Source organism: Pogoniulus pusillus, chromosome 21 (genome assembly GCF_015220805.1).
Source record: "Pogoniulus pusillus isolate bPogPus1 chromosome 21, bPogPus1.pri, whole genome shotgun sequence".
NCBI classification, from domain to species: Eukaryota; Metazoa; Chordata; class Aves; order Piciformes; family Lybiidae; genus Pogoniulus; species Pogoniulus pusillus.
Window position 1 is genome coordinate 9,917,084 of NC_087284.1, and position 17,822 is coordinate 9,934,905.

General features: G+C 44.0%; 1 long non-coding RNA gene across 2 annotated transcripts in view; it reads left to right on the plus strand.

Moving 5' to 3' along the window:
- The window catches only part of LOC135184797 (uncharacterized), a 114,089-nt gene that overhangs the window by 84,552 nt on the left and 11,715 nt on the right, over window positions 1-17,822 (plus strand). For both annotated transcript variants that reach the window (XR_010306181.1, XR_010306182.1), the window contains one exon: window positions 11,429-11,494. This is a non-coding gene — a long non-coding RNA (uncharacterized LOC135184797). The remainder of the gene's footprint in view (window positions 1-11,428; window positions 11,495-17,822) is intronic.

Consider the following 17,822-nt stretch of genomic DNA (forward strand, 5'->3'; position numbering starts at 1 on the left):
TCTTTTCTACCTTTCCTGGATTTGAACCAAGTTTAGCCACTACTGGTTGCATTTTGTTATAGTTTACCTGCTTTTACTCGTACCCCTGAAGTTACTGTTTCTGAGTACTTTTCTTCTGTTGATCTCTGGTAAGATAGGATGCCACATACTTGAGCTATTAAAGATATATTAGCTAATCTTTTGGCTATATATGCCACTCATCTGTGCTCATCCATCAGTCATGCTGGTGACCAGCATAATTGTCCAGTCAAAATACTTCCATGCTCATCTCCTGTTTCTTACTGCTGGCTTTTTATTACCTTCCATGGTGCCACTGCAGAGTCTCCACTGATACATCTTCATACCTTGAGGTTGTGGTAAAATGCCACAAAGTGCTCCAGGAAAAAAGTTTTGGTACCTTCTGACTTTTGCTGGCACTAATATATTCACATGCAAGAGACCAGCTGGGCCCAAAATCTTTGATCCATCACCAGAAGAGACCACTGATGCAAAACACTTAGATGTGTTCCCTTTTGGGCTTTGGTGATCATCTCCATATTTGCCACGTCAATCTGTTACCTAGCCATTATTCCATGCTGTGTGTTCCTTGGTCTGATCTTCCATACCAGGGAGAAGAGTACTTAGCAGACATACTTTTCCTCCTATAGGTAAGAAACAAAAAATCAAAAAGTTACCTGTAGTTTGCCTCTGCCATTGTCAAACTGAGCAATGATCTCCCCAAACAACTTGTCATATATCAGCTGTTTGCTTATGAGCAGCAGACCCAGCTCCTCTGAGAAGCACAGGTGGGTTTTTTCCTTCCTGCTGCCATCAGGACAATCAGTCTGATCTTCTGCAACCTTCTCTGGTGTGCATGCAAGACAGGGATGCCCAAAGTAATCTCCCACTGGGTAGCTTAAGGAGAGAGACTGTGGATACTGTGAGAGTGGAAAGAGGAGCTGGCAAACCACTGCAAAATGGTTTTCCAAGCACTGCTCATTTGAAAGCTGTTTTCATCAGCAAATACTCTCATGCTGAGTCATAGGAAATGTTCCTGAGAAGGCCGTAATTCCACATAGTTTTGCACACCCTTTGTCAGTCAGATGATGGAAAGGAAAAGACAAGGGCTGTGTTAATTAGTCTCATTTCCAAAATGCCCTTTAGATACAGTTAGAAGATGCAGAGCAGCAAAGCAAATGCAGGCCTCCTCTGAGAGTGCATTAATTTTGGTGAATTAAAATTTCCAGTAGAAAGAGAAAAAAAAAATCTGGCCATCTGTATTCACTCTTGTTTCCCTGATCAATAGCTTATTTTAATTAAGTTTTATTGAGTTTTACATAGAATGTTGTACCATGCAGATATTTATGATGCAATAAAATACAAGGTGAGAGACAAAAAAGTTAATGAAATTGGTCTCCACTGCTTAAAGATTCTTCCTATATCCAGACACAGTGCATTAAGTTGATAACGTTGAAAGAATTACATCTACCTGTTTCTGGTTTGGTGATAAACAGCTTTAAAGTCACAAGTTTTGTAGATCAAGGAGAAGCTTAGTTTGACCCTGGCAACTAACAGGTATGGACAAAAGTCAGGTGTGGCTTGGATTTATCCAATCCATTTACAACATCGTGCTTTTTGGTCAATCCATCACAAAAAACAACCTAACATTTACTCCTGAAGGTCTTACTATCCATGGGAAAATATTTAGGGCTAAACATCACAATGAAGTTAGGAAAAGTAAAATCTATCTTTAAAGATAAATTTAATCTTGAATGAGTCAGGATTTCTAATGTGATTTACCAAGCAGCACCTTCTCAACTCTGCAGTTCTTTTACTGTGTACATGCATGGCATAAATGCACATTAAGATGATTACAAAACAACTATGCTCTAATATGTTGCTTGCTTTATTGATTTGTAGGCCTGCTTAATGAGGTTAGCTAGTTAGCTGCTTTAAAAACCAACACACAAACCAGCTATTAGTTCAAGAGACTGCAATATGCATTAGGAAACCCTTTATAAACTATCTGTTATGCTAAGGGTGACTCTTCTTGTTTCCTGCCTCCCCAGAGAAAGGATGCTGTCAAATGCTGGCATACCTGGCTGTGGGACTCTGATGTGCTTTTGATGTTCATAGTCTCTGCATTTTGCTTTGATTTACAGAAACTTAACTGTACCAGACACAATCTGCTAAGAGCTGCAGGTTTCTAGTTAAAATACGTATCTTATGAAGTGTGAATGCTTTCCCCTGAAAATGCTTTCATTTCCTTGCAGTTTGCTTAAAGTGCCATCAACAGGTCTGCATAAATGGATAGAGTTTAGGGAATGTAGTGAAAACTTCATCACAGCACCAGCATCATAAAAAGTGAGATACTATTTGGGCCAAATAATGAAAGAGTCCTTAACCTGATTTCCATCTCTTCTGCTCATCCATATGTAATGCCTTGTGCTACTGTGGGAGTGCCACAGAAGCATCATTACAGAATCACAGAGTCATAGAATCAAACAGATTGGAAGAGACCTCCAAGATCATCCAGTCCAACCTAGCACCCAGCCCTAGGCAATCCACTACTAGATCATGGCACTAAGTGCCTCATCCAGGCTTTTCTTGAACACCTCCAGGAACGGTGACTCCACCACCTCCCTGGGCAGCCCATTCCAATGCCAATCACTCTCTCTCTGAAGAACTTCCTCCTAACATCCAGCCTAGACCTACCCTGGTGCAACTTGAGGCTGTGTCCCCTTGTTCTCTTGCTGGTTGCCTGGCAGAAGAGACCAACCCCCACCTGGCTACAGCCTCCCTTCAGGTAGTTGTAGACAGCAATGAGGTCACCTCTGAGCCTCCTCTTCTCCAGGCTAAACATCCCCAGCTCCCTCAGCCTCTCCTCATAGGGCTTTCATTCCAGACCTCTCACCAGCTTTGTTGCCCTTCTCTGGACACGTTCCAGCACCTCAACATCTCTCTTGAATTGAGGAGCCCAGAACTGGACACAGTACTCAAGATGTGGCCTGACCAGTGCTGAGTACAGGGAAAGAATAACCTCCTTTGTCCTACTGGCCACACTGTTCCTGATACAGTTTAGCTGAAAAATCTCCTCCTAGTTAATGGGCTTTGTACTTTAATCTGTTATCACCTGGAGTTGCAGGGAGTAATGCTATTTGAATAAGACTGCCATGATGGGCATAGCTTAGCTGAGGTGCTCAAAAGGGTAAACAGTAGAGGTGGCTCTACAACACATTGCTGACCAGCTAAACCAGCCAGGTAGGCTCCCTGGGCTCCCTCTGCTCTCTCAATTCTAGCATTACCATTGCAGCCTCTTTCCCACCTCTCTGCTAACTGCAGAAGTTGCCTGGAGCAAATGGAGCCTAACAATAAGTAAAATGCCCCCAGAGTGTAGAAATGGCCAAGTGTGTGCAAAAGCACTCTGTGCTGACACGTGTTTGGCGCCTTTCAAAGCATGTCTGGCTTCACACCTACCTCCATGGTAAATGTTTCTGAGGAGTTATTTTTTGAGGACACCCACAGGAACACTTTGCTTATGGAGGTTTAATCATTACGTTGCACGACCGCGTGCCTATCATATATGAATGTTTCAAGCCTAGATAGCTTGATTCACAGCTTCCTAAAGATGCTGAATCTCAGATGCATCTTAAAAGTGGAAGTAACCCACTGAAGGCCACGGCAAGCATGCTAACACAAACGCTGGATGCCAGGCTGTGCTCCCTTCTTTCAGAGCAATAATGCTGCCCTCCTCCTTTTTGTGCTGCAAACCACATTCACCCTGGTTGGGTTAAATTCTTGTGTTAATGTTCCATCAATTAGCTCTCCTTTATATTTGGTTTTCATTGTTCGGCTTCTACTTTGTTTCACTCCCCATATAATTAAGCCGTTTAACGTTGTTCCTTCCTGCGGTCAGGACACCATTCGCTCGCATCCATGTTGCAGAGGCCAAATGGAAGCAATTAGAACAGGAACTGTGTCGTCCTCACCACCCAACTCCTAACGCAGAGGCAATGGAGCTTTAGTGAAACCCTCCGACCCTTACTGTCTCTCCTGCCCACGCCCGCTCCGGGCCTTGCCGCACACAGAGGGCTGCTCTAGGCCCAGCACCGGCGGCAGTGCCGCATCCTCCCGAGCCTCAGTCACAGCTCTGCCGCTAGTCGCAGGCGCTGCGATGCCTTCTGCTGCAACGAGGGCTTTGTTCCTGCCGGGGCTGGGTTTGCTGGCTCTCTATGCACGTGTGTGTAAGGGCACATACATGCACACACACATCCTCGCCCCGCACGACACGCTCTGCTCGGCGGGGCCGCGGCCTCCCGGTAGGTGGCGCCGCAACACCGCCCACCTGCGCGGGGCCGGGCGGACACGGCGCGGCCGCACTCGGCCCGGGCGGACCCGGAGCAGTGCGGGTCGGACGGGCTGCGGCGGCGGGAGAGGCTGCCCTGAGCCCCCGCTAATGGCGGCCGGAGCCTTGCGCCTTCGTTGTCTGCCGCTGCCGGTTCGCCTGTCGTTTGCCCGCTCTGCGCTGGTGTCGCTCCGGCGGGGGAGGGGAGGCCGCCAGCCGGGTCCGCGGTGTCCCCCCCAGCCTTCTGCTTGTCCCTTGTAGGGGGTGTGCTCGAGAACAATGTAAACGGGATGCGCGAAGGGCGAGGGAGGGGATTCTGCCCTCCGCTCCGGCGAGACCCCGCCGGCAGCACTGTGTCCGGCTCGAGTCCTCAGCACAGCAAAGAGCTGGACCAGCTGTAGCGGGGCCAGAGAAAGGCACAATTAACTTGAGGGCTGGAGCCCCTCTGCTGTGAGAGTTAGAGCGAGACCTTCAGTACTTAAAGGGGCATGTGAGAAAGATGGGGACAATCGTTTTAGCAGAGGCTGTTGTGACAGGGCACGGGATGATGGGTTTAAACTGAGAGGAGACTTGTAGACCAGCTACAAGGGATAAACCTTCTTACACTGGAGTGGCGGTAGAGCTGCACAGGTTGCCCAGAGAGGTAGCTGCACCCTTGGAAACATTCCAGGTCAGATTTGGCTGTGGCTCTAAGCAACCTGCCCTAAAAACGTCCCTGCTCACTACTTGAACTAGATGATCTTTAAAGGTCCCTTCCAACCCAGAACATTCTGTGAAAGCTGCTGGTTGCTTGTTGAAGGTGGTTTCTTCTGCAGGGGGGCAGGACTGCCTGTAAAAGGCCAGTACTAAATCACCAGCGCTGTGCATCAGCCTGACCTGCCATCTACCTTAACGGCGTTTGTTTTGCAGCAAAGCAGTCAGTGGGGCCTGATGGAGTCCACCTGACTGCAAGCACTGGCCACAGTTGATGTGTGGGTGTTAGAGGAGCAACAAGGGTTTGCTTTCACATCAGTTGTATTTACATGCCACTTGAGCTATATTAGCGTAAAACTGGTTTAATGGCATCCTGAAGGGGCTTCTTTTGGTAATGAGAAGTGTGAGAGAAGATGTTGCCGTGTTAGGAATCCCCATCTGAAATGTGGAGGAGTTAGGCACCAGATTTACTTAACATGAAGCTGCTGCTCCTGTCCTGAAATCCTATTTCAGGCTCCCAACTGCCTCCTTCTATTCCTGGCAGTCCCTAACTTTCACACACAGTATATCCACCCCAGGTCATTTAAGCTGGGGCTGTGGTTTCCACTCAAGAAGGCAAGACCTCATCTCTATTACTGTTTTGTTCCTTAGCTATAAAAAGGAGTTAACCCAAAGGCAAATGCATTAAAGAGTGTGGGACAGCCTTCTATGGTGATGGGAAAAGTAAGAGAGGGAAATGATGGATAAAAAACCCTCATTTTCTACTTGGGGCGTGTTGTTTCTTATTAAACACAGAGGTTCATTAATCGAGCTGATAAGATCAAGAGGTTTATTTGGGGGTTTCTTTGTTATCCCATACCAGTTTAGAAAGAATCTGCATAGTGAGAGAGTCCTGTAAAAAGCGTGAAGGAGTTAAGTACGGAATATCCATGTTGGGAAGCAGGCAGGAAGGCACTGAAAACAGTCAAGGTGCTCTGCTGCCTTTGTTGGTTCTTCACAGCTTGTATTTTTTTGCTCAGATTTGACAGAGGCACTACAGACTTTAAGCAACTCACAGCTCAGTATCAAAATGGTGTTTGGTTCACCTCTTCTTAGAAATCTCCTCCAGCATGCAACACAAACAGTGGCCCTGAAATACTGGAATATTTCTGGGAGGAAAAAAGTACTTCTGCTCTGACACCCGTGTTTCCATTTGTATGTGTTTTGAACACAAGTAACTAGGATGTGGGGAAGTGAGGGTGACAGTATCACATCTTTGTTATTAGACTGTTGACGTCTCTTGCTTCATTGATTTTTTATTACAGTCCCCAGGTTAGAAGCAGTGATTGTCAGTGACAACTTCTTTGCTGCTTGCTTTAGGTGCCAGCGATAATTTCAGGTGTATTGTGGTTTAGTTTATTCCTCCCTATCTCTGCAGACTTGCTGCCATTCTGCCTTAGATTTAACAGGGAAAGAAGTGGTTTGTAAAAAGCCACCTCTGAAAAGTTTAGGGCTGCAACATGCCAGGATAAAAGATAGCACCAAGCCAGGCTGCCTTTGTCACCGCTACTGCTGCTGGCTTGGCATCTGTCGATGAAGAGCTGCTCCAATCTGGGGATCCCTGCTGGGGTGAGATATGGCCATGTCTCCAGCAACGGACCGGGCGACACCAGTGCCAGAACGCTGTGACCATCTGATGCAAGTCGCTCCTAATGAAAGTCCAGCATGGGGCTAAATGAGTTTCCTCCACTGCTGGGTGAGGGGCTAATGATAAAAGCGCTCCCTGGGCTTGCCGCTGCTGTCGGTAGCTTTGTCAGGGCATATGGCAGTTGGCAAACTGCAGCTCTGGCGAGGTTTCCTCTCGCCGCGTTACCTCTGGACTTGGCCGGCGGGTTCGGCTGAGAGTCCTCCGCCCGAGGGGCGTGCGGGTGCGTGGGTGCTGCCGGGGAGTGTGGTGGAAGGGCGGGGAGGTGCAGGGTGGCGTTATTTCGGCACCGTTGTTGCTGCAGGAAAAGCACAGCTTGCATAAAATCTCTGCTGAGCCTGAAGACATGCAGGTTAGTGAGGTTACTTGCACTGCCTCACACACATGGACGCTGCTACCCCAAAACTGTGGACTGAGGCATTCTGCATTTCCAGTCGCAGCATTCACAGTTTTATTCATGTAAAATGATTATAACAACAATAATTCTGGTGGCCAGGAGAGTTGTGGCCAGGAAGTCTTTAAGCAGCTTACAAAATATAGTTTAAAATCTTGAAAGAAGAAGGTAGATTCTGTCTTTCAGTAGTAGACCTTTCATTAAAGAGAGCAGTGAGAAATCAGGCAAAGAGCAGATTAAAATAACCCAAAAGGCAAATGCAAGCACGCACACAGACACAGATCCTGCATGGAAAGTGTGCTGAGAAGGATAGCCCCAACAGAAGGCTACAGGTATAGGTGCTTGCCCTCTGACTTTTAGTCTGACATCACTTTCTTGCATCTCAGCTTTTTGTAGTTGATGTTAAATGCAGTGCCTGTAATTTTAATGTTTTTTTCAAGTGCAGCAGCAGCAGCAGCATGTTCTCTGCACCTGTTGATTTTATGATTTGCTTCTCACAACAATTCCTTTGCTGTTGAGACATGATCTGAAAGACAGGCGCTGCTGAATCAGCTTGTAAATAGAAATGGGGGTGGGTTCAATGCCTATTCCAAAATAACCTCCTGCTCCCTGCTTTCTTTGACTTGCCCCTTACAGGGCAAACCTTATCCCTCTTCCTCTCTTGTCACTTGAGTTCCCTGTTCAATTTTAATAGTCTCTTTATCTCTTACCATTATTTCCACGTTCTGGTCTTGTTCTCTTCTTGTTCCATTCCCCTGAGTTCCATCTTCAGTCTGATATCAACAGCTTGGTTAACAGCAGAGTTGTTCGTAAGGGAAGTGTTTAGTTAAAGCATAGTAACCCTGCCGTTGAGATGCATTCAGGGCAGGTCAAAAGCATAGAAGGCTTTTCTTAGAGGCCTTTAATTACAAGACAGCCCAGAGACTGCTTTAAAGCTTGGGCGGTAGAGTCACTGTACTCAACTGACCACATTATCACCATGGTCCCCTGGGAAGAATAATTCCCCAGGACTGAGTCAGGGTGGCTTTTTGTCTCTTAAGCACAAAACACCTCAAAGGAAGACTGTCATCTGGAACATAAAAAAACCAAACCAAACCAAAAAACCAAGACTAAACATAGCCTTGTTCTAGTGCAATTATTATCCATTTTCTACAAGCTCTTGTAAGTGTAGTCCTGGGTAAGGGTTTTCTTACACTCTTGGGATTTGAGAGGGAAATATGTACTTGTAGTTCACGCTTTTGTGGCACACTCTGTGGATTTGAAAGCGCTTTAAGCCTGTTTATCATTTAGACTCAGAACACTCCTGCCGGGGTAGGTTACGTCAAAACTGGGCAACTCTAAGCATTGATGCTGTGGTCTTTACAAAACTTATTGCTGCTGAGATCTCTTCCAAGAGCTGTGCCTGCATGCTTGAGGCACTGTTGAAAAGGGGCTTTACGTGCCTTAGCAGATTTGCCCTGATTCATCACTTCCCCTCTGCTCCGCTCTGATGAGACCTCACCTTGGAATACTGCATCTAGTTCTGAAGCCCTCAACAGGTAATGAAGAACATTAATCTATTGAAGTGGGTCCAGAGGAGACTACAAAAATGATCCAAGGACTGGAACACCTCTGCTACAAGTACAGGCTGAGAGAGTTCATGTTGTTCAGCCTCGAGAAGAGAGGGCTCCAGGGAGACCTTAAAAGGGACAGATTTTATAGCAAGGCCTGAAGGTGCTGAAATACTGTCCCAGATTTCCCAAAGAGGTGGTAGATGCCCCATCCCTGAAACCATTCCAGGTCAGGTTGGGCAGGGCTTTGAGCAACCTGAGCTAGTTGAAGGTATTTCACCCCACTTTGGTGGGGGAATGCACTAGATGGCCTTTACAGGTCCCTTGCAACTTAAAGCATTCTGTGGTTCTATAAGCTTCTCTCCAGCATTACTGTCAGTCTTGAAACCCAGCAGAAGCTCTGTGTATGTAAAGGTGGTCACACCAAAGTCCATTTAGTAATAGCAGCTTGAAGCAAAGTACAGTTAGAAGCCTGCTGTAATTTTCTGGCACACACTATGGTCCAATTACCTTCTAAAACTAACCTAAATATTTGGATTAAACCAAGTGTGCATTAGAAAGCGTGTCATGTAAGCTTCAGGTACTGATTCTGTTAATGGTATAATTGTAATGAATCTTTTTTCTTGTAATGTTAGTTAAATATTACTGTTAAGTGTTATTTAAATGTTATTTAAAACACATTGTTGTGAATCATGTGTCAGGGGAGCTCCATCAGGTACCAAAATCATTATATCATGTTGCTTTGATAATGTGTTCAAGAAGTGCATTTTTCAAATGACCTGAAAGGGTTTTTTTTCTGTAAACATTTTTTCCCTGGTTAATGTTTTTAATTTGCTGTGGATAGATCCAGCACAAGTCAAAGAAATGTTGTGAGTGGCATTTAGTATCTCTTAGGGGGGGGAGGCGGCTGAGAGGCTACACACCCTATGAGATACACTCAGAGAAGTCCAGCGCCACCAAGCTTGTGCCTGTATGAGGACAATCATGACAACTACTGAGATGCATGGAAGCTGACCTGATGTTCTGGGGATTGTCAGGATGTCTGTCACAGGCTCATCTTAGTATAGCCCTGTGTTTGCCTCAAGGAAGAGTTCAAATGCTTAGTGCTGCTTGCATACAGTTAAGAGGTTATATAGCCTGTTTCCAGCTCCTGCTCAGGAAAGACTGTAGGCAGCCATACCTGTTTAACAAAGTACATTGCTTGCAAAGCTTGGCCTGTTAGAGCAAGTTTATGTAAAGATTGTAGGACAATTAACTTCTTGACAGCTGCTTTTTCCTCGTGTGCTCTACATAAACTAAGCTACTTGACTGCAGGAAAATGAAAGTGATAGTGGGTACGATAGAAGGGCCCTAAAGGGTGGTGTGAAATTTCTCCCATTCAACTAAAATCTCAGGTTTTTCTCTGGAAAAGACTGCCCAAAAATAACCTTTTCCTTCCGAAAAAGTTTCAAGGGGAATTTTCAATACACACATTAAAAAAGCCCAAAACCACCCAAACCAATCAAAACAAAAAAACCCCAAGACAGCAACAACAGAAAACACACCCGAAAAAACCCCAAACACAGAAAAACAAAGCTAAAAAACCCAAACAAACTACCAACAAAGTTTAGGGGAAAATAGCAAATGTGTTTGGAAGTAGAAAAATTGCTCTAAGACACTTCAAACATTCTTTATGAAAGAGCAGTTTTTACTCTTCTGCACTACCCTTGTTATTTTCTTCACTGCTTTCTCAGTGTTTCAGCATATATGGCAGCATATTGACACTATTTCACTTTTCCTTTTTGCCTTTCCAAGTCAAGGAAGGTTTGAAATTTGAATTCAAAGAGAGGGAGACAGGTGAAGATAAGCGTAACAGAAATAAATCCAGGGCTTGTCCATAGTATTGCTATCCTGACAAAGATAAGAGGAAGAAAAAGGGGAGGGTGGAATCTGATTTAATAGGCTCATTCTGGTTTTTAGATCCACAAGTGAATATTTCACTCAGAAAACAGAAATCCAGTCTGAATTCATAATTTCTAGTCTAAAGTGCTTGGAAAATAATTCTCAAACTAAATTTGCTTCAGAAGCTGTTTTCAATGGAATGAGATGTTACATTTGAAGAAAACCATTTGACTTACTTGATCTTCATTATTCCAAAGGCTCCAAGGGAGGTGTGGAGTCATTGTCTGTGATCTGCGTTACTGCGGCTGTTGGATGTTTCAGTAGGGTCACGTTTTCACTGTCCACTGGCACTATATTCTGGAGAGGAAGGCTAGGTAGCTTATCTTTAAGGAAGTGTAACTTTTAAAATAAATGACTAAAACCATCAGTTTGAAGCAAAAAGATGATGGAAATAGAAATCTCAGTTCTTGATTTGGAATAATGCTCCAGTGAAAATGTTTATCTCAATGGAAAGGAATGAAAATGCAGACTGTAGATGAGTGTGAAATTTTATAGCTCTGTCCTGTGCCTCATTGTGGGACTAGCACACTACTGGTTGGAAGAAATCCTTACTCCACTGCTTAATACTATTTCCTGTGGCCTAAGTAAATTGCTTAACCTCTGTCCTTAAGGCTCCTTATCCAAGAAACAAGAATTTTCATAGTTAATTTTCTGCCTCGGAGGAGTGGTGTGAAACATAACTAGTTAACATCTGTGAAACGCTGTGAAACTTTACAAAAGCACCAGGTATTTTTATAATAAAGGAAGAATATGACAAATGCAGGGTGGAAATATATAAATAACATAAATACATAGACCAGGCTTTTATTCTTTTTTTTTCCCCTTCCTTTTTTTCTTTTCAGAAACAAGAGCGAACAAGTTGAATGTGAAATCAGCTCTGCTGCGGAGTGCAAAGAACCAGTGACTGAGTAAGTCTGCTTTGAAACACACCCTGGTAATTCATAATTCTATCAAACAATCTTCCATCTCCCCATTTTGAATTACTGGCATTTGCGACGACTTTACTATGCCTTTTTCCTTCGGATTTGAGCTCCCCTTTTAAAAACACAAGTTTGTGTTTGCCCAGACAAGTAGGAACATTCTCAGCATGGGGATGTGCAGTGAGTTAATTGCTTGGTGGGGTTGTTTTCCATGAAAAGCTTTGCCATCCCAGTGAAGTCTTTTGTAGTTTTTCTTCCAGTGTGCTGTCAGCCTTATGCTTATCAGGTTTCATTTCTTTTTATTCCATAATTACACCATTTTTGGTAGTATTGGATGAATGCTTCAGAAAGCTGTTTACAAATACTCATTCTACTCACTTAAATAAACTCATTTCAACTCTGCTCACACATATTTCATGTACAGTTTATCTGATCATTCTAGGGAACGATTTATTGGCAGGAATGTTTGCCCAAATGAAAGATTTTCAGGTTCAGTTGACTTAAAAAAAAAAGGAGAGGATGGGTAGGGTGGACACCAGTTCTGCTGATTCTAGTTTTCAGCTCAGGCTCTTCTCAGGGACTGCACTTTCTGAAGTTACCAGCATGTTTTCACAGACAGGGGCTGCTTCTAGCACTGATAGTACTTGCCGTCTAGTTTGTACCAAGGATTGGAGGGCAGAAAGGCTCTTTCTTATACTTGCTCCTATGTAGACCAATATCACTGCTAAATTTTATGTGCTATGTTGGAGTGCAGAGAGTTAAGAGCTGGCACCTGTAAGGAGGAGGGGCAGGGGAGGTGACTCTAAGCAATAAGGGATTCCATCCCATCTACACCATACTGAGTATAAAGCTGAGGGACCAGTAGGGTAAAGCCTCTTCTTCAGTGGCTGGCATTCAAGTAGTTCTCTGCCTGTTCTGCTTTTGATCTTAATCCATGCGTTCCACAATTGGGTTTCTGAATCCGGTTCCCATCTGCTGCTGAGTTCAGTTGGGGACTTCCCCAGTTTCTGCTCACAGCAGTGTGGTAATGGTGACATAATTGCTGCCAGGGAGCTGGGTTAAATACTACTTTTCTATCTATTTAGTTTGATTATTAATTTCTGTAAAGCTTTTATCTGCCCCCCCAACACGTCAGTCTCACTTGTTCCTTTTCTCTTTTTGGAATGGGGAGGTGTTCATAGACAACCTCTGTCACTCTTTCACTCTTCTGGTGGCCAGCCCAGCCCTAAGCCTTGACACTAATATTAAAATCTGTACTCTAAATCATAACTAAACCCTGGAACAACCTATTACTGCACAGGAACATGAAATATGAGCTAAAATCCAACACAATCCATTCTAACTTAGTTATACTTGCAATGAGCTAATCTTGAACAAATGACAGACTAAGAATGATTTTTAAAACATCTCAGGATGTTTTTATCAGGTAATATTTGAAAGAACAACAACATTCTGGGAATTGACAATTCCCACACAAAGTTGCAGTTCATTGCATAAATCACTTGTAAAATGTTAGGCAATTGTGTTTGTCATGTTTGGATGCTGAATTTGATATTGTATCTGAGAGGCATTTAGCCTGGAGAAGAGGAGGCTCAGGGGTGACCTCATTGCTGTCTACAACTACCTGAAGGGAGGCTGTAGCCAGGTGGGGGTTGATCTCTTCTCCCAGGTAACCAGCAACAGAACAAGGGGACATGGTCTTAAGTTGTTCCAGGGTAGGTTTAGGCTGGATGTTAGGAGGAAGCTCTTCACAGAGAGAGTGATTTGTTATTGGAATGGGCTGCCCAGGGAGGTGGTAGAGTTGCCGTCCCTGGAGGTGTTCAAGAAAAGCCTGGCTGAGGCACTTAGTGCCATGGTCTAGTTGAATGGCTAGGGCTGGGTGCTAGATTGGACTGGATGATCTTGGAGGTCTCTTTCAGCCTGGTTGCTTCTATAATTTTATGATTCTAGATGTTCCTGCTGTTTATCCATCAACGCAGCCGAACAACCTATTGATAATACGCTGGTGGTATCATATGGAGAACAGTGGAATTGCCCACTGTGTAGAACATGAATATAAAAACTGGACTTATCTATAACATAGCTGAATAAATTATGGTTTTCTACTTATTTAGTTTCAGGGGACTTGAGCAGTGCCATGGTCTAGCCTTGGGCACTGTGGTAAAGGGTTGGACTTGATGATCTGTGAGGTCTCTTCCAACCTTGGTGATACTCTGTGTGTGTGTGTGTGTGATCTCCCCTAGAAAGAGAGACTGAGAGCCCTGGGGCTGTTTAGTCTTGAGAAGTGAAGACTGGGGGGATCTGATTAATGTCTGTAAATATCTGAGAGGTGGATGTTAAGTGGATGGTGCACAGTAATAAGCCAGGAAGCAATGGCTACTAACTGGAACATGGAAGGCTTCACCTCAACATGAGGAGAAACTTCTTTACAGTGAGGATGACAGAGCAGTGGAACAGGCTGCCCAGAGAGGTTGTGGAGTCTCCTTCTCTGGAGACTTTCAAGACCTGCCTGGATGTGTTCCTGTGCGATCTACCCTAGGGGATCCTGCTTTTGGCAGAGAGGTTGGACTTGATGATCTCTCGAGTTCCCTTCCAACCTCTAACATTCTGTGATACCCAATTGATGCATGACTTGTGTAGCTGAGTTATTATTGATGAAAATGGTCAAAGAGATAGGATACTTGCACTGATGAGTGATTGCAGGATGACATTTAAACTTTCAGCAGAACTGAGCATCAAGAAAATATTTCTATATTTACTTCTGAGAAGTGTTCAGACATGCAGAATAGTTTGAAGAAGTCACAAGTATGCTGAAGATACACAGTCTAATATACATAAAGCAAGGCCTCTTTCCTGAGGGAGTGCTGGCATACTGAATCAGGCAGCCCAGAGAGGTTGTGGAGTCTCCTTCTCTGGAGAGACTCCAAATGCACCTGGACATTGAGATCCTGGGCAACTTGCTCTGGGTGATGCTGCTGTAGCAGGGGTGCTGGATGTGTTTAAAAGTCGTTTGGATGTGGTAATTGAGGATATGGTTTAAGGGTGAACCTTGTAGAGTAGGAATAATGGCTGGAGTTGATGATCTTGGGGGTCTTTTCCAGCCAGAATGTTTCTGTGATTCTGTGATCTCCAGAGGTGCCTTCCAACCCCCAGCACTGTGTGATCCTGTGTGACTCCATGATTTACGATACCCAGACGTATTTTGTGACATTATTATTATTTTCAAATTTTACAGTAAAACAAATAATCTGCAAAGCAAACAACCAAATTTCTCACCTTAAAGGGCAAAATATTGAACAAACAGGGCAAGCAGCACAATATAGTGGTTTGTATTTCCTGTTTCCTTCTATAGTTCTATATTTAGACTCCTACAAAGCAGTGCATTTGTAAAGGTCCAAGAAACATCACCCTTTAAAACTGTCTTCCTTCATCTGAAATTAATCTATCCTTCCTTTGTCTTGCATTCCCTCTCTCTCATTCTGCACTTTGGAAAGTTGTGGCTCTATACTATGTGATGTCAGCTCTATCATATGGAGATTAGCCAAGCCAGGAAGCCTCTATCTACAAAGAGAATACAGATATTGGAATGGGTCTATTGCCATTGGTGAAATCATTCATTGTTGTGCAACAAAGAGGACAAGAGACAATCAACAAGAAATGTTTGGAGGTGACCAGTGTGTTGAGGGAGGAAATGAGCTGTTCAGCCATTTAAGTGTTAGACACCTAGTGCTGCAGCATGGAGTGTTGCATGGTCTTACGTGATCTCTAGCATGTATGGCTTTAGATACTCCTGTATTGCAAGACAGTGGAGGAAAGGTGACAATTTTATGTTGCTAAAGAGATGTAGTTCTTTAGTACTTAAGGAGCTGGGCTGGAGCATCTCTCCTACGAGGACAGGCAGAGGAAGCAAAGGTTGTTCAGCCTGGAGAAGAGAAGGCTCTGAGGAGACCTAGTAGTGACATTCCAGTACCTGAAAGGGGCCTACAAGAAGGCTGGAAAGAGACTGTTTACAAAGGCCTGTGATAGGGTGAGAGGCAATGGTTTGAAAATAGAGAAGAGTAAATTTAGATTGGAGTTTAGGAACAAGTTCTTCACCACAAAGGTAGTGGAACACTGGAAACTTTTGCCCAGGGTAATGGTCAAGTCCCCATCCCTGCAGATATTCAAGGTCAGGCTCAACAAGGCTGTGAACAACCTGATCTAGTGGAGGATGTCCCTGCTCACTGCAGGGGGTTAGCTGTATATGACCTTTGGAAGTCCCTTCTAACCCAAACCATTCTGTGATTCTATGATGTAGCATCCACTGCTATCTACTGCAGTCAATTGCTCCATGGAGTCTGAAGTTGTTGCAGTTTGAGGGGCAAAAGAAGTAATGTCCTACAGCTGTTTGGAATAGTAATCAACTCTTACCTTTCCCCATCTCACCTCCTTCTATATTAAGATGTCATGGAGGGCGAGGTAAGTGTACTTATAGACTCCTAGTCACCTGCATTGCCAGACTTCAGTGTGAGGCAACGACATAAAGAAACCAGCTGCCTGAAGGGCAGCTGGTGGACAGGGAGGATATTTCAGCCCTTTACAGGCTCACAAGTTTGACCAGAAAATGTTTTTTGCTCCTAAAATGGTGGTTGTTGCTTTTAAGTCCTGAATTTGTTATTTGGTCTTGTGTTTAGAAGTTAGGAGTGGTTTTGTGGATTAATTGGGAGGTTTATGTGAGGTTTATCAGGATTCATTTCTGCAGCACTTGAAGGTGGAGAAGGAGTGCTGGTCACCAGGGATAGCCTAGTAGGGGAAGTACCAGAGGCACAGACTCAGGATGCCTGGGAATATGAGTCACAACCAGCAGATAGATCGTCCTCTGACAGGAGCTGCATTTTCCCACTGCCTTGAGGGAAACTGGAGGTGATGGCTTATCCCAAGGCTTAGGTTAACCTTCTGATGTCCTCCCCTTCAGGAGCCTCCTGGAGAACTGGCCTTTTGGGTTGTGGTGTCCTAGCAGATGTAGCTTAAGGGAGCTGTGTTTATGGAGTCTGCCTCTTAAAACCTGGAAAGTTTGGTTTCATTTCCTTCTAGAATGAACCAAACATTTGCTTCTTTCCTAATCCATTGCTGCTGAGTCTGCTTAGCTCCTTCACTTACTTGTATCTAGATCCATGAAAAAAAAAAATCACAACAAAGCTATTAGATTGTACACAAACTGAGGCCAAATTATTCTGACAGCAGTGGGCCACAGTTACATTAATTTCATTCAGAGCTATCTCTTTTATCCTTCCCCATTTAGTTATATAATGTGAGAATTTGCTTATTTTGCTGTTATTATGATGATTTTAAGTTTCTCATTCTTCTCTCACGTAGTGTTGTCTGTCTAAGATAACCTGAGAAGTAATCCAGTTAAAAGAACCTGAAAAAGAGTTAGCAAATGAAAGCATTCCCTTGGAGTACCAACCTTTCAGGGAAGGCTACTACTTACTGAATACTTTTTGGGGATATCCTGGGAGTGTGGGACACTCCCACTTTGATTAACTTCTGATTAATGTAAAGAATGAGAGTACTTAAACCCAAAGAACAGACAAATTATATTTCCAGTGAATTATTTTGAAGTCAGAATATGGTGAAACAAGGACAAGGTGGAGAAAAACCTCTTCTATTTACTGCTAAAAAAAGAATAAACAGGCAGATTGCTGTGGCCTGTGTTGGATGCTTATCTGTTCATAGTGGTTTTGAAGTGGTAAGAGCTAAGCTGGTGGCAGAGCCAGCACAAGGCTTCTCAGTAGAGTAGTCAGGAAATTAGTTTTATTGATCCACAAGGGAAACGTAGGAACAGGCTCTGTGTTTGCCAGAAAGGAAAACTTGGACCTTGGTGAGACAGGAAGGGGGATGGACGAGATCAGAGAGTCCCTCTGTAAATGTGGATACTGCTTCTCATCTCTGACTTTTCACAGAAGTGCAGGTAAAAAGAGTCAGTGGAACCTGCATCATTTCATTGTATTTTTTGCAGGCTGCAACCATATGAAACTGCCTTTTTTGCCTGTCTAGAACATGTCTTCTTGACTGACTGACCAGATTTTTGTAGCCCAGTTAAGTGCTGCATTTGTAGTATTTTCGGCCACAGGCCTATATTTGGATACAGTATTGGATACAGTATTGGATACAGTATTGCTTGTGATATAGGAGGGCTCAAAACATGATTTTGTTCACCAGAGAATGCACTAGAATGGAAACAAAAAAACCCTCAACCCCACACTTTGGATCCTGGGAAGCCTGAAATGTCAGTGTACATTGTTTTACACCAAAACCATAACCCTATCTTGAGTGT